At 42.4% G+C, this 22,164-nt stretch overlaps 1 protein-coding gene across 2 annotated transcripts in view; it reads left to right on the plus strand.

Annotated features, from left to right (window-relative positions):
- si:ch211-210g13.5 (inactive phospholipase C-like protein 2) overlaps positions 1 to 22,164 on the plus strand; it is a 63,770-nt gene that overhangs the window by 12,995 nt on the left and 28,611 nt on the right. The window contains exon 1 of one of the 2 annotated variants that reach the window (XM_034894757.1): positions 8,250 to 8,254. The exons of the other annotated variant lie outside the window; for it this stretch is intronic. The gene's annotated coding sequence lies outside the window, so the exon portion shown is untranslated. Of the gene's footprint in view, positions 1 to 8,249; positions 8,255 to 22,164 lie in introns of those variants that run through there. 2 annotated transcript variants of the gene reach the window in all.

Consider the following 22,164-nt stretch of genomic DNA (forward strand, 5'->3'; position numbering starts at 1 on the left):
AGTAGTATGAACAGGCAGGAGATGGAGAAATAGAAGAACTGAGAGGGCACTGTCTGTTCCACAGCTATAGTCCATAAGCACCTACAGTTGGCAGTAATCCTGAACACTGAGGACTGCAGTCTTCTCCCGGCAGCCCAGTCACGAAGCAGGAGGACACAGAGAGAGATGGGGAAGGGAGACACAGATAAAGGGAGAGAGTGAAGGTGCAAAGCCATACATTTTGCATGTACTAATGTATTATTTTTGTCCTTATTTTTGCATGCTTCAGTAAAGCCACAAGGGTGCTCCTCCTATCTTCCTGTCCTCATTTAACCTCAGTATAGTGTAGGCCCAGTGTCTCTGTCAACGAGAGGTTTGAAAAGGTAAAGGCAGCTTTCTCCCAAGTTGTTTCAAACAGAAAAATGCTGCTTTTGTGAGGACTGGGCCGACCTTGTTTGCCTTGAGATACCCACCGATGTGTCTGTTGTTTGGCAGTTCCAAGGCGTCATTTTAAAGGTGCTCTAAGCGATGTTGGGTGACGTTACTTCTTGTTGACGTTAGAAGTATTTTCAAACAAAACAGAGGCTAGCTCCCCCCTCCGTCCTCCTCATCCTGTCACCTCTCCCTCCCTTACGTGCTTCTGTGCACAAACCCCCCCACCCCAAATCGTTCTTGTTGGTTATTAGCTGGAATGCTGGAACACTGTTTGTGTGTGCTTCGTGGTGCAGGTGGGCACATTTAGTTTTTGTTGCCATTTTGTAGACCCTGGGCTGTCTACAGAGACCGCGTCTTTTTCACAGTGTCTTCTGGGGACAGGCAGCTCGTGGATAGTGAGGTGATGTTTGCTGTATGTGACAACAAATAGCCTAAAACATGCGTGGCATTGGTTGGAGCACCTTTTTTAAATGAAGTTAATAACTTGTTTGTCAGAAAGAAACAAAACTGTGAAAGTGTGTGTTTGTCCAGCAGATTGCGATTCCCAGTCATAGATATTATTTAGGTGTGTGTGTGTGTGTGTGTGTGTGTGTGTGTGTGTGTGTGTGTGTGTGTGTGTGTGTGTGTGTGTGTGTGTGTGTGTGTGTGTGTGTGTGTGTGTGTGTGTGTGTGTGTGTGTGTGTGTGTGTGTGTGTGTGTGTGTGTGTGTGTGTGTGTGTGTGTGTGTGTGTGTGTGTGTGTGTGTGTGTGTGTGTGTGTGTGTGTGTGTGTGTGTGTGTGTTCAATTGAATGTACTAGTGCAATGCCCGTTTGGAAAGGACAGATTGCTTGGTTGTCAGTATTTTTTTCTCTCCCCGCAACTTTAATGTGTAAATTCTCACAACCAACCAATGGCACACTTCCAGGGTAACACCCTTCAATTTACCAGCAGAATTGAAAAACGGATTTACCTGAACGCACGACCCAGAAACCAAGCAGGTAAAGGTAAAGGTTAATATTTACTTGTGGTGTATGTGTGTTACCCTGGAAGAGTATCGGCCCTGGAGGGAACATCTCCACTGTGCTTTCCGACCACGATCTGGGAGCCCGAAACCGGAAAGGTCTAACAAGCAATACCGGGAAACTGCATTGTGTGCCGTTTGTTGTTGCGGGGAAGAAGGCTTCTTAATGCACATTTATAAAAAAATGTACATGGGGTGCCCAAACTTTTGAGTCCCACTGTATGTTTACTGTAAGCCTTATGGTAAACAATTTAGCCACTGGCTTAATAGAAGTCAGGCAACAGGGCTAACTGCAGGTCAGGAAGGAGTGGCAAGAGAGTTAGTATATGGCAAAGGAAGAGAGCAGATAGAAAATGTGGAACTGAGATCAATGACAAAAACGGAGCAGACACATCTAATTCATTGCAGTCATCTCCTTCACCTCAGGTAATTAGTATTCACACTGTATTCACAGACACCTCATGCTGAGATAGACAAAACTCCCTCAGGTGTTGCATATGTGCATGTGTGTTTAAGTGTTGGAAACAGGTGCACATTTGGTCATTTGCTTGTGGCTGTGCGTGCGTGCGTGCGTGCGTGCGTGTGTGTGTGTGTGTGTGTATGTTATTGCTTATACTGTTAAAGAAGCATCCATGGTGCTGGAGTTGTGCCAGCCCCTGTGGTGCAGCCTCTCCCCCACCTGCCACATACACTCCAGAGACCCATATAGCGATATAATGTGTGTGAGAGTGCATGTGTTTATGGCGCTTTGAAACACCACATCCTACCCCCACAATGGAGCCGCCTGCTATCAATCACGGAGCTGAGGGAGGGGAGGAAAAGAGTGGAGATGAAAGGATGGGAAAAGGAGGTCTGGCGAAGGATGCAGTGGTGATGAGATGTATGTTCATGTTCCAGAAATGAGAGAATGGAAAATGAACAACTTGGCGGAATAGGATGACAAAGAAAAATGCAGGCTTTGCCTAAGATGGAGAGCGGGGTTGTACAGATCTGGAGAGGTCAAGGTAAAAGCTGGAAGAAGTGAGGGGTGTTTACAAGACGGAGAGCTATACAGTTGCATTGCAGAGGAAGACAAATAGGAAGTAGGCGGAGGAGTTCTTTGGGGTGGAGTGGGAGGGTTGACGGGATGTTCAGCTAAATCTCGAGGCTGGCCAGGCCGCCATTAGATTAGCAGATAACTGCATGGCAATCTGATTAGAAGCTAGTTTATCAAACAGGGATGCCAGGAGCACTGGAGTGGAACACAGGTGAAGGCCACACTGCACATCACGGGGCGATTTTAGTCTTCCGACTACAAGCACAAGCATACATTCAACCACACACACGCACGTGCACTTTATCCTAATGTTGTTAAATGCTTTCCTGTCCGTGCAGAAGTTTGTCCTTGTAAGAGGATGTGCTACTCCTCCCTCCTCTCCCATCAGCCCCTCCCCCAACTCACTTCCAGACTAGAGAGAGAGATAGGGAAGGAGAGGAAGGACGATCACATTTCCCAGAGTCAACGCTGCGTAGGTGATATAGGAACCTGGCAGCCAGCTATCAGTCATAAGCATCTTCCAGCCTGGCCCGTGGCAAGCACCTCTAATAACCTCCTCCCCCACTTCATGTATTGATTTCAGATTTTTGGTGGTTGTGAAGGACATGTGGCGGGGTGTTTGCCTGCCCTGCCTGTATGTTATGGCTGTCATGTATGTAGGGCCATTAGCGTGCTTGTCATATCAGGTCAATTGCTACATCCCTTATTGATGGAGCTCTTGACTGGAAATACATTGAAATAGAGGCCTGCACAGTGGAAATATGTTATTGACCTTGCCTGGACTGTGAAGTAAAGTATATTGCTGCAGCCCCCGTGAGGTGGAGGGGTCCCGTACTTTCAGCAATGCAACATAAGAGGCCAACAGACCCTGTATAATTTATATAAGATGAAATAGGCTACATTTTATTCCACTAATGTATTCTAAGAGGCACATTTGTGTGGGAATAAATGTGCAATGTAGTGTTGCTGCTTTTAGTATAGAAACAACCAGAAGCTGCCAAACCGTTTCAGTCACAGTTCCTGCTGCAAAAAGTGGATCTGCACACGGCTCTTCAACAGCTGTACTGTTCACACTCCTTAGTTACCGATGCTATATCTGTCAACTTCCTGTTCTCACATGGCAAATAATGCAGTTTACAATAATACCAGGGGCACATTTGCCACAACATTTTGTCAGTGATTTAGAGGTAGATAAAACCCAGGGTTCTCATTCCTAGCCTACAACTGTTCAAATTTTGAGGCTGAAAAGATTTTATTAGTTCTAGCTAGCTGCTAATTGCTTTTTATTGTCTTCAGCTGACTAGTATTAAAATTAGAATGTTATAAAAGTGTTTTTGTATAGTAGATGTAGGGTGAAAGCAGCTACAACTTCAGGTGATTTTTTTTATGTTAACCATTTAAGTCATGGCATCGTCTGCTCTTGGAGAGTGCTAGCACTGTTTGCATATCAATGACAAATATCTCTCCTAAATGCACTCATTTTTTTGCAAGATGTTTGACGGACGAGATGCACAATTTCACACCTCTAGTCAAACATCCATTATGTGTCAATGTTTGCGTCAGTGTCCTGAAATTTAGATTTATTCCCTGATGGTGGACTGGCAGTGCCACCTGACTGGCTCAACGAGTGATTTTCCACTTTAGTCATCCATCAATATTAATTCTGCTTTTGATTAAAGCTCATCTCTATCAAGTAGGCTGTGGTATATATTGTATCATCAAGGATGTGGCAAAGAAACAGCCCGTAACGACACCCAAAAGCCTCATCAAGCCTCAGCTAGTCATCTGCGCAGAACAACTCCTACACACTATTTATGACGGGGAGCAGGTCATTTGATTAAAAGTAGCACTGTAGTGTAAGGCACTATTGAAATTAGAGCAAACTAAGGTTTTCCTGTTTTGTAATAGTGATCTTTTTTTTTTTTTTATTTAAACTTTAAAAAAATAATCCTGCAGTTATCAAGGTACTAATAGAAAATCGTCCCATCACTTGAATAGGTGACGCCAGAAACCTAAACAAAAAATGAGCAGCCAGAGCACCTACACGTCACAACCTTGATCACATTGGAATCATGATGCGAGCTTGTTGTTTTCAGTTCAGGCATTTTTTAGGCTCTTTATTTGTGTGTCTAGTTATGTGTTTGTTTGGTACAGAGCATGACAGAAAGTGAAAGAGGATGTGCTGCTGGAAATTGTTTTCTCTTCACTATAAAAAAAAGCAGAAACTGAAAGCTGAACGATCAGCCGGAAAAAGTGGCTTGTCGGCTTTATTTGTGTGTGTGTTGTGTGTGCGTGCGTGCATGTGTGTGTGAGAGAGAGAGAGAGAGAGATCGGTGAGGTAATGCACCATAAGGTTTTCTTTTTTGCGTCTGGCTTTGTTTTGGAGGGACAATGTAGGGGGGAAGGGGGTCATCATGCTGACTCAGCACTGAGAGAGAGAGAGAGAGACACTGCAAGCGCACTGTGTCCTTCCTTGTTGTTGAACTCTCCTAAAGACAGCTTTCCATCATCCCTTCCTCTCTGCTTTGGTGTGTGTGTGTGTGTGTGTGTGTGTGTGTGTGTGTGTGTGTGTGTGTGTGTGTGTGTGTGTGTGTGTGTGTGTGTGTGTGTGTGTGTGTGTGTGTGTGTGTGTGTGTGTGTGTGTGTGTGTGTGTGTGTGTGTGTGTGTGTGTGTGTGTGTGTGTGTGTGTGTGTGTGTGTGTGTGTGTGTGTGTGTGTGTGTGTGTGTGTGTGTGTAAACTGAAATGAATCCTGACAGATTGATGAGAACATCATACTGCATTTTCACATTGTTTGGACAGTTAAAACAGGGTGACTCATTTCACCGTGTACATTAGAGCCACGTGCTATTCCAGTGGATAGCACTCAAGTCAAGTTTGCATGTGATGTTCTCCCCATGTCTCTGTGGGTTTCCTCGGGGTGTTCCGGTGTCCCCCACCATCTAAAACATATAAATTAGATTCTCCAGACAGTGCCCTTGATCTAGTCACTGACTCAGATCTGGAGTTAGTCCCCCAGTGCTGTAAACGGCTGCCCGCTGCTCCCTTGAGAGATGGGTGAAAGTGCACAGAATGAATTTAGCTACATGAATGTGGATGTGACAACAAAGTACCTTCTATTGTTTTCCTCATGCATTGGTGCTATACGCTGAGATTGTTGTCCTTCAAGCCACCTCTGCACAGCTCATGAACTCAATGCACTAGGCTCAGTAAATGTTGCACAGCTTTTAATTTCCTTACCCACTGTTGGTGAGCTGGGCTTCTGTTTCACCCATTTATTTTATTAAGGCTCATGCTTATTATCATCTGCAGCTATAATTTCCTATAAGATCCATTTTATTTCCCTGTAAAATCAGGTGATGCATGTAGACATATTGCAAAGAGAATGTGCAGCAAATATTAAATGCTGAATGTGCCTCTTAACCTTTCACTAATAAATAAGTTTCACGGTCTTCTTATGTTATAACGTTTTTTTTTTTTTTTTATGAATGTTGTTTGAGGGGATGTTAATTTTATTAAGACCTTAACCTGGTTATATAACTTTTACATTAGAATAGGAAATATGTATTTGAATATAGATCATAGGTGAGATGCAGTATAATTTATGACTGAGGTAGTGACTCTTTCAAACCGACTATGTTATAACATGTCCACACCGTTTTTGCCCTTTTGTTTTAAATCAAAGCCATTTCTTTTTTCGGTTGGCCATGAGTCACGGACCTTCTTTTGAGTGTAAATTAACACATGAAAGGCATCACCGAGTTGCTAGGCAACCAGGCCACTATATTAACCTCTATGTACATTTCTCTCTACATCTTAAATTAATTAATTATAATAGGAATGCTGGATGAACACAAATTTTCATTGGCCACCCTGGGACTTGGGCAAGTGTTAGAGGGTAGAGGCCACTTCTTATGTGATTTAAGTTAGTGGATCATCCCCTACATTGCTGCTCAATCTTTTCTTTTTTCTTTTTTTTCCCTCAGCAGAAAGGCCATCAGTTTGGACAACAAGCGCATGCGATTAAAACTTTCAGCCTAGCTGTGTTTTTAGTTGGCAGATTCTCTGTTACATAAGACCACCTTACTTTGACATGTTAATACCAACACAGATCTCAAATCCAGCAAATTAGCTTCTAAATAACTTCCGAATGTAAAGCATAAGAAAAGTATATCATGCCATCCTAAACCTTATGCCTCAACTCTTGTCGCTTATCTCGATAAGCAGTCTCATTCATTTTTTGTGACAATCAAATAAAGGGCTGTTGCCATTTATAAAATATATAGCAAATTGTCTTTTCACATCTCATTCCTTTTTTCTTACTGGCTAAAGCATGGAAAAGCTATTGTTAATGTTAGTTACATGTGTTAGACAAACTGTCTGCAGTGAGAAAGGTGTTTTATGACTTTTGCATTTTAGAAATGATTTTTAAAAAGAAAAATCTGCTTATTTTAGGGCTAATAAATAATCCATTGTTGTGTGTTGTGCATGCTGTACACTGGGAAATATGGGGGTGGGTATGCAGGCTTCTTAGTGTGCCATACATGTAAGCTCTGCTACACTCTTAAGCTGTTACATTGAGTCGTTTTATAAATGCCAATAGGCTAAGCTTCTTCAAGAAAGAAACAACACACTTCATCTCAAAAGGCTTCTCTGTTCTCATGACAGATGAAAGCAGATCAGGACACTTGCTAGTGCTCTATTAACCCCTTTTTCATTTTTCTTGAAAATGTACTCCTCTTCAATTTCCTAAAGGTTCTAACCAGTTACCATTGGTTTTTCTTGTGATGCCTGACTATGGGCTTTTAGTGGGTTTAGCAACATTCATAGATTCCCCAAATCGAGGTTTGCATGACCTTATAGTCTCAGGATTGGAACAGAAGGTACTGCCAGAGGAACCCAGTATATATTCAATAACGTTTTCCTCTCTTGCAAAATGTGGTTTTAAATGATCTTGTCTAAAATCTCACATTGCGATTAGATATAAATGAGCACTCATCATTCCACCACACTGCCTGCCTGTGTTTTCAGGTGTAACAAAGTGTGGCCATTCATCACCTGAGTTCTGCTATCTGCTGTACCTCTTCTGAACTTCATTAGCCTGGCAAATCATGTCAGAATCTAGCCGTGAATGATCATTTAATTAACATGCTGACAATATCCAAAAAAAGAACTTTTTATTGTAAGCAAGTCTTGTTTCCTTTTACTGCTCATAATTTCACTTTTATCTGTTAGACGGGTTTGTGAATAAAATACAAATACTGGATGTAGCTTTGCCAAGCTTCTCAGCAGAAAGGTCACCACTGATTAATTTCAATGACTTTTACACCAGAAATTGGCAGTCAGTTGTAATCTTGTTTCAAACGTAGTCAACTGCATTTTGATTGACAATGCTGCGCACATGTCCCTAGCTCCTGAAAGAAAATCTGTGTGAGGAATGGGATTTAGATGGATCTGGTTGCGGTGGGGGCACTGCTCAGGAGGCACTGTGAAATCAATAGAATGCAGCCATGATTAAGGGTTTTGCTAGTAGGTAAGCCCTGCTACTCTCTGGTGGAAAAACTATATGAAATGTATATCTATGTTTTGTGTGTGTGCGTGTGTGTGTGTGTGTGTGTGTCACTTTATGTCCTTCAGGTGCCCTCACAATGCAAACAGAGATCTAAAGGGAGAAGGATATTAACATATATGCATATAACATAACAGAGATAAAAGCAATGGAGGAAGGTCTTACATCCTTCTTCCAAACATCCACTGCAACAATATAGTGCACCTTATAGTGGTATCATTATCACCTTGCTGCAGTGTTAACAATACTGTTAAATCCCTGCTGCGCACTAAGACTGTACAATGGAAGAGTGCAGAGCTCGTGTTGTTGTCCTTAATGAGTGTAGTAAATCAGCTGGGATGCTCCCAGATTCGGCATGTTAAATCACAATAAGTCTTTTGTACAGGAAGTGACAAAGAAGATCCCACTTGCACGGCCCAGTGATTGAACAACTTCTAGTAAAACTGCACAGGCGGAGGGAAATAACAAAGACACTCTACAATAATGGCAGATTTTAGCTAGAGCACTCTGCAAGGAAGGAAGGAATGAAGGAAGGAATGAAGGAATGAAGGGATGAAGGAAGGAGGGAAGGAAGGAAGGAAAGTAGGGTCTGGGGGAACAGCAAATGGATGAGGAGAGGAGGGCCCTGTAGGATCCCAACTGCACATGATCGTCCAGTAGACCGGCCCCAAATGCTGCTGAGTTCACTAAACTGGCGGGAGGGTATTTGAGTTAAAGGAGTGTGGTGTGTGCTTTTGTGTGTTCTCTCCTGCTGCATTCCCCCCCGAAGCCCTAAACAGCTGTTCTGACCCCGGTTCCCCCCCTCCATGCCCCTGTAACACCCACACACTACAGCCTGCTGAGTAAAATCAGCCTCTCCGCACTGGGATTTAAATTGTTTTGTTTTTGAAGGACATTGAGTATCACACTCTGCGCTTTTTCTCTATTTTTAATTAGCAAATACCCAACAAAGGCATTTGTTGTCCTTGGAGGGATGTGAGTAATGCTGTGACTTTAGGCATAGTCTCTATCATTGAAATAAGGCTCCCATCTATGTATATGTGTTGTTTTGGTTTGTGGGAGAGTTTTATCACAGATATGTTAGAGAAAGGTACAAGGGTGCAGGGAAGCTGTCAACGGTTTGCCAAAGTAATGCTGGTTGGGCCAAAAGTCATCTTCCAGGCTGCTTTTAGGATCCAGGCCTTATAACTCCCCACAGTAGGGTGACAAGATGAGAATGGGTAAAATTTGGGATGAAAGCACTAAAATGATTTATTTTTCTATAAGAATTCAACTGTCTGTCATTTAAACCAGTAAATACAAATACAAATCATTAAAGTCGTGAATGTGTTATTATGAAACAAATCAAACAAACAAAGTGTTGGTTTGAACAGTTGTGCTGTTCGATACGTAGTTTGCTGCTAGAATGCAACCTGACATCTGACTCCCCCCCCCCCCCCCCCCCCCCCCCCATGTGAAATACCAACTCCTTCCTACATACATTGCAAAACGCTTGGTCTGCATCACGTAAAACTGCAGTAATCTGGGTGCCTGGGTGGCTCAGTTGGTGAAGCAGGTGCCCACGTGTGAAGCTGTGATCCTCGATGCCTCGGGTTCGGCTTCGACCTGCGGCCCTTTGCTGAATGTCATTCCCCCTCTCTCCCCCCTTTTCAAGTCCTCATCTGTCCTGGCAAATAAAGCCATAAAAATGCCCAAAATATTATCTTAATTAAAAAAACTAAATGAATCCAGGGCTATTTCCCTACACAGTCCTCCCGATACTTGCAGAGACGTTTTTTTTTTCTTCAGCTACATGTTCATCAGGTCTCAGGACACCAGCCTAAGCCAATCAATGAATGAAAAATAGCAATGCTTGTTATCAAAATCTGCACCTAGCTGCCAACGTAGGGCCTATGTACTGTTCTGCTGCAGCCGACGGGAACTGGCTGCAGGACCACTCAGTCACCATGAACAGGGTTAATGTTCTATCCGACTATCACTACTCGAGAGTCTGCTCTTGAGACTGTCCTTCGAGACAACTGCTTGGACTGTCCCAAATTTGCCGGGATGTCTGGTCACCGTACCGCACAGAGGGCAGTAATGACGGGCTGAGGGTCCAGTCCTGGCAGGTCCTTCCATAACACTGATGTGGTTCCGCTGCCTGAACTACTGCTTCTGTTACTGGTGGTGGAAGATTTACACGTTTTTGTTGTGTTCCACAGGGAGCTGTAAAGTCAACCACATGAAGAGAGAACACAACAGAAGACCAAAATAGCCCAACGGTGCTTCACTTACTTATCAAATTCATCTGAGTGCTTCCTCCTCCTTGATTCGGATTTCAGTTTCTCTTTGAAGCTGTGTGGGAGTGTTTAAATGTGTGCATTTGGCACACAGGCACATAGGCGAGTGTAGTAGTGCTTAGATGATCTTTTTAAGGCTGGATTACAATCAGAACTCTTAAAAACACAAAGGTGTTACAAATAATCTGAAAGAGATTTTGACTCCTTTTGAGCCAACCAAAAAGACCGCCTGAAAGTTGATCCCGCTTTTCCAAGAGACAGGGACTTAAGTTAAGTAAACCTAGAGTTTTGAGAAGCCCATTGAGATGGTGGTCTCAATCAACCCTAGGATTGTGGCTGAGGCGCTCATCTTTCCACTAGCTCCTTTTTACAATAATGCAGCAGATTGAGTTCCACATCCCCTCAAATCGCAGTTTTAAGACCAATGAACTCTTGAGGATTATGTTGCGTAAGATTACATACATTGTGTTGGTTGTTTTGGGCCAACTGCATCTGGGCTGCACTGAGATTAACAATTTTGCCTAGAAAAAGGGACAGCATGAGAAATGACACTAGTCATGTGGGACCATACATAACTTGCTTTAGATCACAATAGCAGAATAGTTAATTCAGTAAAAAAATACAGTTACAATAAATACAGATTTCATCATTGTTCTCCATCACCTTCACATTAACTTTAGAAACTAGAACGTGGCCTTGCTAGTAGAGATGAGGTCCCTTTAATGTAGCTGCCAGGGCTTTTTAGTAAAATGGGACCGCTTCTAACTGAGCCTGCATATCAGTGTGGCTTTGTTACGCATCCTTTTTAGATTCACCTCCCCTCCTGCTGTTCAGTTCTCTCCCAGGGAATCCTAACTCCCCCTCTTCTCAGTTAAGGAGTGAGGCCAGACCTAGAAATAGGAACAGTTGTTCTCCTTGTTTTTCCTTCCTTATCAACCGCCTCCTTTCTTCCGCAATAAGCCCTCAGTTTTGCACCCGTGCCAATCCATCGCGAGAATCAATCCACCACTAGTATCAATCCCCCGAGCCCACTCAGTGCAAGATGGTCCTGAGTGTCCTCACTACAGTCCTGTCAGTCAGGCTTTTCAGGCAAACACAACAGTCACCTTCACTCATAGTGCTTTGGCAAAGTGGGCACATTGAACCACTCTGCTCCCGTGTCCTCCACCCTCCCTTTAGCGTGCATTTACTCAAGCACACAGAAACACACCTACCTCATCCAATGATCTACATTTGTCTCCACTACTGGGAGAAAAAGCTAATGAAACGGTTAATCATCTCAGCAGCTAGTCAATCGGGATCTGCTCCCAGCTCTTATCAGTTATCACTGGTTTGCCCAATGGGAAAAGAAGTATTCTTTACTTAAGCAAAAGTAGCACTTACACATCACTATTATTACAATATTGTTAAGAGTATAGATAAGATAAGAGTATAAAGTGCATTTCCCCGTAGTGGGGTAGAAGTTTAAAGTAGAATAAAGAGGTAATAATCACGAAAGTACTGTACGTGTATGGATGTCAGAAGTGCAGAACTGGAGTAAATATATTGTTACCTTCCATTAACTGGTATGATAGCATTTTAGTAGTGCTGTGGAATATTTAAGCATGGAGGAGATATCAGGCTGCACAATTAATCTAATCACAATCACGATGTCACTCTGCAATTACATAACCGCAAAAAGTGTGAGGTGTGCTGTGTGGCTGACTCTCAGTTTGCCCTGTAGATTCTGAAATCAAATTTGACTTTGTAATCGATTAACAAATATTGTCTTTATCTCAGTTTCAAACAATTGAGATTACCTACTGTATACGTTTAGGGAGTGCAATCAGTCTCTACTAGAACAAAATTAAAAATGGAAGTGTGATTCGTTTTTTGTCGTAAGGTTAAAAATCCACTATGTGTTCATCCTTATGTTGGAAAAAACATAAATGGTGGTCATATCCAGAATAATTTTCCAAATTGAGTCAGGAATACATGTTTATCACAAAAAAAAAGGTAAAACCGTTGATTTTCAGGTAGGAAAAAAGGAACTTGTTCATTTTTCTTCTTTAAACCATACAAGGGTTAAGAAGCTTAGTGTTTACTGTTAGCTCACTTAACATTGTCTTTGCTGTCTCTTTTGTCTCTTGATTTTTCCTCACACAGTTTATCTATTTCTTCTTATGTTCTTCTAACTTTGTACTGTATGTTCAAGTAAAAAAACTACACATTTTAGTTTGGTTCCTTTCCTTGATAATTAAGTAAACTCATGATACTATTTATATTGCAATTGTAATTGCAATATTATCAATCGCAATATGACTTTTTCTCCAAATCTTGCAGCCCTACAGTGTAGAGGCAATATAAAACATGCAAGGTTTGGTCCAAATATGCTTAACCAATTACGTGAAATGCAGAATGATTATCTAATAGAAAAGGAGCTGTGTTGAAAACCCTCACCATTCTGCAGATTAAAGAAAAAGGGATGCAGATACCACACCAGTTTTTTTTTTTTCTCCCACTGACACTGGTACAGTCCATGAGTTGGTTTGCCAGTCTCTTGACGAGACAGAATGAGCCCAGCCAAGTATCAGGCTCGCAGGGATTATTAATAGAGTTGAGTGGGCTTCACGGGTGCAGGCGTAGAATGTGTCAAAGAGAAAATGCATCATTGATCAAAGCCTGCTCAGAGATGTAGACTTATTTTTGCCAAACACTGAGCAGAGACGAGTGTTCGGAAGAAAACAATTGCCTTTACCAAAGGCCCCATGTGTGTTGAGCTACAGTAAGCACGCCTGCTCTTCTACCCACACAGAGTCCTCTGCACCTACACAGGTGACTGGACGTCACTGAACACTTGCCAATTTTAGCTTCCTTCTTCTCTTTCTCTACTCCAGCATCTAAATAGTATCTCAGCTCATGAAGTTTAAAATACATACATGGTGGGCGTTTGGAGAGTGAGTGTGCTGCACCTGGAGGTGTGTGTGTGTGTGTGTGTGTGTGTGTGTGTGTGTGTGTGTGTGTGTGTGTGTGTGTGTGTGTGTGTGTGTGTGTGTGTGTGTGTGTGTGTGTGTGTGTGTGTGTGTGTGTGTGTGTGTGTGTGTGTGTGTGTGTGTGTGTGTGTGTGTGTGTGTGTGTGTGTGTGTGTGTGTGTGTGTGTGTGTGTGTGTGAAACAGAACCACTTTTTGGATTTTGAAAAGAACAACTGTAGGGCACTTCAAATTAGATGGAGACTACCACAGAATTGCTATCAAGAACAGGCTGTTGTGTGTAAGTGTGTGTACAGGTTTGTGTGATTGTCTGAACACCACAAGGCACGTCTGTCAGTGCTGGATGCTTCTCCCCTTTTTATCTCCACCAGTCATTGGTCCCTTTCGGGGGGTGGGGGGGGAGTCTAGCAGAGGTGTCCTGTACTGCAGCAGCCGCGCAGCTCTCTGGTGGCAGGCGGGGGCACTTCTCTCTAAACGGCATTCGCTGCATTGCAGACAGCAGTCAAGGTTATGCCTGCATGTGCGGCCACATTGGCAAATTGAAGTATTGAGGATGCCGGGACATGAAGTCCGAGAAGCGATTGAGCTCCAGGAAACATGTGGTCTGGTTTTATTTATAGTCATTGAACCTTCATGCTCAGGCTTGCAAATCCCATGTTGACTCCTCACTAGTACTCTATCTTTTGTGGGGCATTAAAAGAACGCATTTCTATTTTACGCTGTACAGATAACATCTCTCTTATTTTCCTCTTTCTTGCAGAGTTGCCTTTAATCTTTTGGCAGGCTGTCATTTCATATGAGCATTGTGTCTGAGGTGTTGGGTGAATGCCGCAGAGATGTGTGGCACATGGACTGACAGGCTGACATTTGTTGTTAATCAGCCCCGTGCTCATCCTCAGCTTCCGCTGTCTGACTTTGATAAACATGTCAGTCTTAGCCATGCTGCAACACTAATGACCTAAGGATATATGTATATGGTCAGCGCTTCAGAGAGTTCCTGTGCAAAAGTCCATTGGAACTGGATCAGAGAAACGCCACATCTGGTAGCATTATACAAAAATGCCACTGCTACATTTTCACTTCCTGTTCAAAGTGAGCTGTAGTCTTTCATAGAAACACAGAGAAAAAAACAGAGGATACTTTCATTTCCACTTTTTGTGTGTGTGTGTCTGTGTGTCTGTGTGTGTGTGTGTGTGTGTGTGTGTGTGTGACCATAAGGATTCTTCTGGCTTCCCCTTTTTTGTTGCGACCAAAGCTTAGGCAGATGATCCATTATGAGCCGTTCAAAACAGCTGCCTTGTCAGATGTTACTGAGGAAGTCATGTATCATTTCCCAAAGGGTAGAAACATTCATCACACTGCTAGTTATACCTTAATTATTTCCCAGTATCAATCTCATCTCTTTAATGCTGCTATATGAATGGACATATGTAAGCAAATAGACAGAGAGCGTAAGACAGGAAAAAAGAAATTGATTGATTTAGTGACAGAGAGAAAGACAAAGTGTGGGAGAGCAAACAATAGTGATAGAGTGAAAGGACAAGGAATAGAGAGAAAGGATAGGACTGATGATGGGACACAAGCATCAAAGCTAGTGTCAACTATTATCCTTTCATTGGTCATCATCGGGTGGCAAACACCCTTTCATGTCACATCCTCCACATCTTTGACAAACAGATCTAGGGCCTGTGGCTGAAAACCTTCTGGGGAAATGGGAAAACACTGTGGTGATGAGAGGAATGTTTTGAGATCAGACAACACTGTATAATTAAAGCAATGCAGACCACGAGGGAGTATTAAACACACCGGTAGTTATGATAGGAGTTGATGAGTGCCTTCTGTAGCAGTATCTGTCAGGGACTAGGCTTAGCATAAGGCTGTTAGATAAAACCCCATCAACTCCAATTTTATTGACTCTCATGATTTTAGTGGAGTTGGAAGGAGATGCAGCAGTCCATATGCTGTGAAATTCAATTAGTGTTTGGCCCATGGAAATGTGTAGGGCAGCCCCCTCTTACTCGATTAATCGTCTAATTGGTCGTTTTGATCTTAGTTGACTATTTTTGATGCTTCTTTCATGCTGAAGGAATTATTTCTAATAACCTTATGAGCAAATCTCTGGTAAACATAAGATCTAAAGTGGTCTTTTGCATGATTCTTAATGGAGAAACTCAGTTTTACAGATTACAGTCGATTAGGCAACAAAATCATGTGTTAGTTGACTAAGAACATAACTTGAGCCACTCACCAAAATAAGTGATGCAAGAGACAAGAGCATTCTATTCTTAACCGAAACAATAGTATCAGCTTGTAAAGTGAAGTTGATTTTATCATCTTATTCAGTGAGTACCCACACCTAAAAACCCAAATAATAAACTAACTTCTTTCACACATAAGCTGAGCAAATAGTCACCTGACCTATATTGTCCCTTTGGTGCCTTTTAGTATTTAAAAAAAACTGTCAAACTACTTCTTGCCAGTCTCACTGACAGATTAAAACCCCAATGTGCAAAAGGTCCAGAATGTAACTTTAAGTAGGAAAAACCTTTGGATGCTTAGGAGATACAGATTTTCATCTGACAGCAGCAGTGGGCTATTTTATGAACAGTTTCATCCAAAGGCCCTGACATGCATTTTTAGATGTGTAAGTGGCTCCAGTGAGAATCAAACCCTGTAGTCTTGGCAGGTTCTGTTCTGGGACACTCAGACATATTAGTTAAATTGGGGCACAGAGCTTGTACAAAGTTGGCATAGTAAATTGAGGAAATAGAAAGCATGAATATGAGCTGATAAAACAACCTTCCAACAAACCTCCGCTTAACCAGGGAAAACTGTGGAGAGCACATTCAGCAGGAGATTGTAAGGGAATCCAGGGACAAACCACCTCTCCTGTGTCTCCCCCCTCCCACAGACCAGGATTATTGTGTTATTATTTGACACAGCTTCTACAGAATTACCAACATGACCTGACAGACACACAATCACTTAGAGTGAGTGGGAGCTGAGATTGACAGAGGACACCTTGCCTATATGGAAGAGGACAACCACAGACTGATAAGACAGGAATCTGACTGTGAGGGAATCTTCAACTGGATGTGACTTGACCCTGAAAAACGATAAGAGACTCTCTCTCCCTGTCTGACTCTCTCCCTCATGCTTAGCAACAAGCATGCAAACATGAACACGCGTCAACTCATCAGAAGTGAGCTTATGAAATAGTTTCTGCAGGAAATAATTGGCCCCACTGGTGATGGGAGTAGATGGAAAGCATAAGGAAAGCAGCTGGGGAAAACAAGGGGCGATGTTATGGAGAAACCACAAGAGAGCCTGACGTGGTGTGCATGTGTATGTGTGTGAGTGCATTCAAATGTGCATTAAACTCTGAAAGGTGTGATAAGATTTATGACCTAACCTGTAGACATGCCATACTGAATATATTGAATGTAGATCCAGAAACACAAAACAAAACTTAAACAGATTTCCCTAACAATAGTTTTTTTTTCAAAGTTATTCATAAGTTAAAGTAATATGATAATTTGTTTTAATTTTACAACAGAACAGAGGAACATCAAACTATATTAAAGTTCTGATAAATAAAATGTATTAAAAAAAATCATAAAAAGGTTGACATTTTTATTTTATTTTTTAAATATTCATTTATCAGAATCATTTATTTGTCATTATAAATGATTCTGATGAATGAATATTGTAAATATATATATATATATATACTTTTTTTCAATGGCCATTTTCAAGGCCAATACCGATAGTTCGGGAAATGCCTACTGTCGGCCGATAATATTGGCCTGCCGATATATCGGTCGGGCTCTAATTGAGTGGTCTCATGACTGATAGTCAGAAAAAAATGCACTTCTAAACACAAATGCTTTGTGACTAAATTATCTAAGCTGGGTGGCAGCACATTGTGCTTTTTTTCTGTGGTCCCACAGCTCAATAGCTCTGTGGGTCAGTGATTAGTGAGACTGTTTGGTGATCTTTAGCTTGTTCACAGTTCCCTGGGGAATTTCCACGGAAAGAGTGTTAACAGCAGAACTTGGCCTTTTATATCCCAAGTAACAGTGTGCACAATGGACCACCTGGATTCAAATTTAAACCCATACTCTTGCCTCTCCTCTAAGACCATTTTGTTTTCTGGACTATTCGCACATTATCTTTGTGTTCTGCGAGAGTTGCATGATGTGCCGCTGAAAGTACCGCTGTGAGAATTAAAGAAGACGCCCACATGACAGATTAGATTGACAAATGGTGAAAGGCCCAAGTTCTCTCTTTATTCTCTCCATCCCTCCCTCGTCGCTCCTATTTCCAAAATCTGTATTCAATTTGACAAGGCTTTCTGAGCATGACAGATCAAAAATGCCATAATGCTAAGGCAAAACGTTACTGACATTTTATTTATCTCACCATCCCTCTTCTCTCTCTCTTTCCCCCTTATGATAATTTAGTTTTTCAATTTGATTTAATTTGCTTTATTGGCATTGAGGTTGCACAGCATTGCCAAAATATCTAAACAAATTAAGTTGATATTAAGCTCATTGAACTTGTTCTCTTCTCAATTTCTGTCCTTCTATCTCTCCCTCTTGCATATACACAGTCTCAGCATACAGCTGTACTTCTCTCTTGTTCTATCTCTCTCTATGGATGCCTCTTTGCTCCCAGATTTAGGGAGTAGAGTCTGTTAGAGCCAGAGTTATGTCTGCCCTGAGCTCTGTGAGACAGGATTTAGATGTCAGTTTGTGTAACCATCTTGGACGTTGGAAGTGTGGTGCCTTGGGGTAATGGTGGGCAGCCTAGACTTGAGGAGGGGAAGAGAGTGGGGGTGTTCTGATGATGACCTTCCACCTACCTCATCCAAGCACAGCACAGCAGGGCTTACTGAGCTGTGAAATCCTCCAAGGCAAAGCCCATAAAGAGCCAAAACTCTCCTACTGGTTCTGCAGGAAACGGGGTTGGTATTGCTCCAAAAAAGACAATAATTATCATATCTCCCCCCCCCCCCCACCACCCTCTCATTCTCCTCCACACTGACAATGTCAATCACACAAGCATTTTTAGGCATTAAAGAAATTATATTTAATATTTAATCATTGTCTCCTATATAAGTGCATTGTATTTTTCTAATGTATTGAAACTGATACCGTTGCTATCTTTAAGACCCCGCGGTATACAGTATTACAGCCCAACCTCACTGTGCAGTAATTAATTCCTCATTCATCACTTGTTGCTTTTGGGATAACCTTGTCCTATCTTGTTTGTGGGTATTCAAGGACTACATTTGCATAAGATTAGTATTTGGATACAAATTTAAATTGTGAAAGTATCTCTACATGGACAGTGAATTATTGCTTCATTTTTTGTCCAGAGAGGCAACACTTCCAAGAACGACAGCTACTATCGATAATTTGATGGGGAAGATATTTTTGCCTTGACTGTAATTTCAGAGACTAAAAAGGTAATTGGCTACACAAATTCTGTCTGTGTGTAGTTGATTGCTCAGTGTTTGACATCAACATCAATATGTGCATTTGATGTGTAATGTGGCTTAGCAGTAACAAGCTGTCTGTCAGGGTGTTCTATATGTGTGTGGACATTGATCCTATGATTCCCCAGCACACATTCAAGCAAACGCAACACACAAACTATGACTCACATCTTGGCAAGCGCGTCCTAAAGAGAGCTCTGCACTGTTCTGTCTTCATTCCCCGTTACCCACGCTCCCTTTTGCCTTATTTAACGATTCACATTGCACACACACAAATGACACAGTAGCTCTGTGGGCGAGAGGAACTGAGCCATGCCGGACTACTTTCCGCAGACCCCTTTTTAGAGTTGAGATATGATAGGAGTGAGGAGTAGCGAGTGGCAGCTAGCCAGCCCAGGCCTGACAAAGAGGTGGGATGGCTTGAGGTTTGGTGGGATGGGGAGGAAGTGGGGCAGTGGGTAGTGAAAGAGGAAGCATGCCCAGAGTCCCACAGGAAGACCTTTAGGGGAGAAACTAATCCTCCATGTGTTCAAAACCAGGTTGAACGGCTCAGCACTCTGCTCATACTAGCGTCTAGTGGCTGAGACACATACCCTTTTTTTAATGTAACCTTCAAATGTTGAGCTGCTGAACAATGTATTTTTCAGTCTGAAGACTTTTTAGTTTTGCTTGTGCATTCTAACATAACAAAAGATCAGGCAGCAGAGAAAGCCCTGGGTTTTTTCTTAGGGTGCTTGTGCTGCACCCACACAAACATGCACACTCTCCGGATATGAAGCATGCGTTAGTTTCTTATAGTGCTGCATTCCAGGACACACAGCAGACCGGGGGAGTATGGGAAACCAACCAGATGTATATTGGTTTTGAAGATGATAGAACCAAAAAATTGAAAATATATCCATCCGCTACACCTGCTTATCCGGGGTTAGGTCAAGGGGAGAGAATCTCCAGCGGGGGAACCCAAACTATTCTTTCCCGAGTCACATTAACGAGCTCCAACTCGGGATCACAAGGCGTTTCCAGGCCAGGTTGGAGATATAATCTCTCCACCTAGTCCTGGGTCTTCCCAGAGGCCTCCTCCCAGCTGGACGTGCCTGGAACTCCTCCCTAAGGAGGCGCCAAGAAGGCATCCTTACCAGATGCCCAAACCACCTCAACTGGTTCTTTTTGATGCGAAGGAGCAGCGTCTTTACTCCAAGGTCCTCATGGATGACTGCGCTTCTCACCCTATCTCTAAGGGAGATGTAGGTCACCCTGCTGAGGAAACCCATTACTTGTACCCTGGATCTCATTCTTGCGGTCATGACCCAGCCTTCATGGCCATAGGTGAGGGTAGGAACGAAAACTGAATAGTAGATCGAGAGATTTGCCTTGCTTAGCTCTCTTTTCATCACAACAGTGCGATGAATTGAATGTAACACTGTACCCGCTGCGCCAATTCTCCAACCAATCTTCCGCTCCGTTGTCCCTTCACTCGCAAACAAGACCCCAATGTATTTAAACTCTTTCACTTAAGGATGAATACCTACCTGGAGAAAGCACCCCATCGGTTTACTGCTTAGAACCATGGCCTCAGATTTAGAGGTGCTGATCCTCATCCCAGCTGTTTCACACGAGGCCTATGATGCCATTAGGACCACATCATCTGCATGGAGCAGCGATGAGAACCCCAGCCCACTGAACTGCAACTCCTTCCCACCCCGACTACGCTTCGATATCCTGTCCATAAATGCTACAAACAGGATTGGTGACAAAGTCCAGCCCTGGTGGAGGCCAACCCTCACCTGAAACAAGTCTGACCTACTGACTATTTGAAATGTAATGATTATTATATTATTCAAAGGTAGGAAGTCTATAAAAAAAAAAGCTTGTTCAGTATGCCCTGCAGTACCATTTTAAAGAGTTATTGTTTTGGCATACTCCACTCAGTGGGGCACTGCAGTGTAACAGGCAACATGCTCATGTTGCATTAATTGCCTCCCTGGAGTTAAGTTCCCCATGTTATACTACTTATGGCACTCAGCATCAGGGTGTGACAACTGTGACGGGCGGTAGAGCGTGTGCGACATACCACTGCCCAGAGGATGTTAACGGATTCGTCTCACAGCCTGCCCCGTCCCCAGTAGCTTCACCCTTCCATCAGGGAGTGTTTGACCCAGCCCGGGGCAGTCAGTGTCACCACAGGAAAGGGGATGGGGGAGGTGTGGAGGACTACCGAAATACCCCCACATCACTACAGCAACAGCAGCAACAGGCAGGCAAGCCAGAAGCACTTAAGCATACACACATTATCAGAAATACTGACATATCTACCAGGAAAGGCCCCAGGGGTGGCGAATAAATGGTGAGAGAGTGCAACAAAAGCATGGCTTATCAAGGGGGGAAGACAGCTGCACATAAAAAGACAAAAAAGACTTGTTAAAAGGAAATCAAAATCTTTACGAAATTTCAAATGTATTGTGTTTTGTTTCTCTCTTTTGGCCCTAACTTTTTTTTAGGCATTCATCTACAACGCACACATTGAACAGACAACTCATTATTTCTTTACCTTTAGGTCACCAGGCTTATGAGTTTTAATTTAATTTAATAAACAGAATTCAGTTTCAATAGTGTATGAAATGACCCCTAATAGACACATTGGGACTATTGGTCTTGATTGAGAGACTGGAGCATGTCATCCTACCCGGCCGTCCAGCTAATTGTAACAGCATGTTAATGGGACACAAGATTACCCTTGCTCTCTTTGACTCTCTGTGGCTACAGCACTTCCCTAAAGCAAACCTGGAAACAATCAGACTTGAACAGATCTCCCACTCCAACAGATGCCACTTGCTCAGTCTGCTTTCTGTCTCATGGTATTTTCTTCACATGTCCCCAATACACCAGTCAGTGTAGACGCCCATCTAGTTGACTTTTGCAAAGAGCAGAAGAACAAACCAGATGAGAGACAAACTAGGCTTGAGTTGTTAACTGTAGCAGACTAGTCAAATAAAAGAGGATGACATATAAGTTTAAATGAAATCTCTTGGTTATGGCCTAAAGCTTTATCTTGGATGTACAGGTATATTATTATTTTAAGTATATTATTACTATAATCTTATACATTTTAAAAAGATAGGGTTAGCATCACTTCTGTTGTCTGTCTGCCTTTCATGGAAAGCGGTTGACAAGTTATTTGGTAACACTTACACAATAATGGTACATGAATTATCATGAATTCATCCATGACTTCATGCATAAATAAAACTCTGAATTCACTTGGGTAGTACTTCATGACTTATCAGTAATGTACAAGGATTAATACTATCTCATGCTTAACTTAATGCTGGAACAAATAGGCAACAAAATGTTAACTAATGTACCAATTAAGGTATTTGAATCGTCTTGATTTTGGAT

The sequence above is a fragment of the Etheostoma cragini genome, chromosome 15 (assembly GCF_013103735.1).
Source record: "Etheostoma cragini isolate CJK2018 chromosome 15, CSU_Ecrag_1.0, whole genome shotgun sequence".
NCBI classification, from domain to species: domain Eukaryota; kingdom Metazoa; phylum Chordata; class Actinopteri; order Perciformes; family Percidae; genus Etheostoma; species Etheostoma cragini.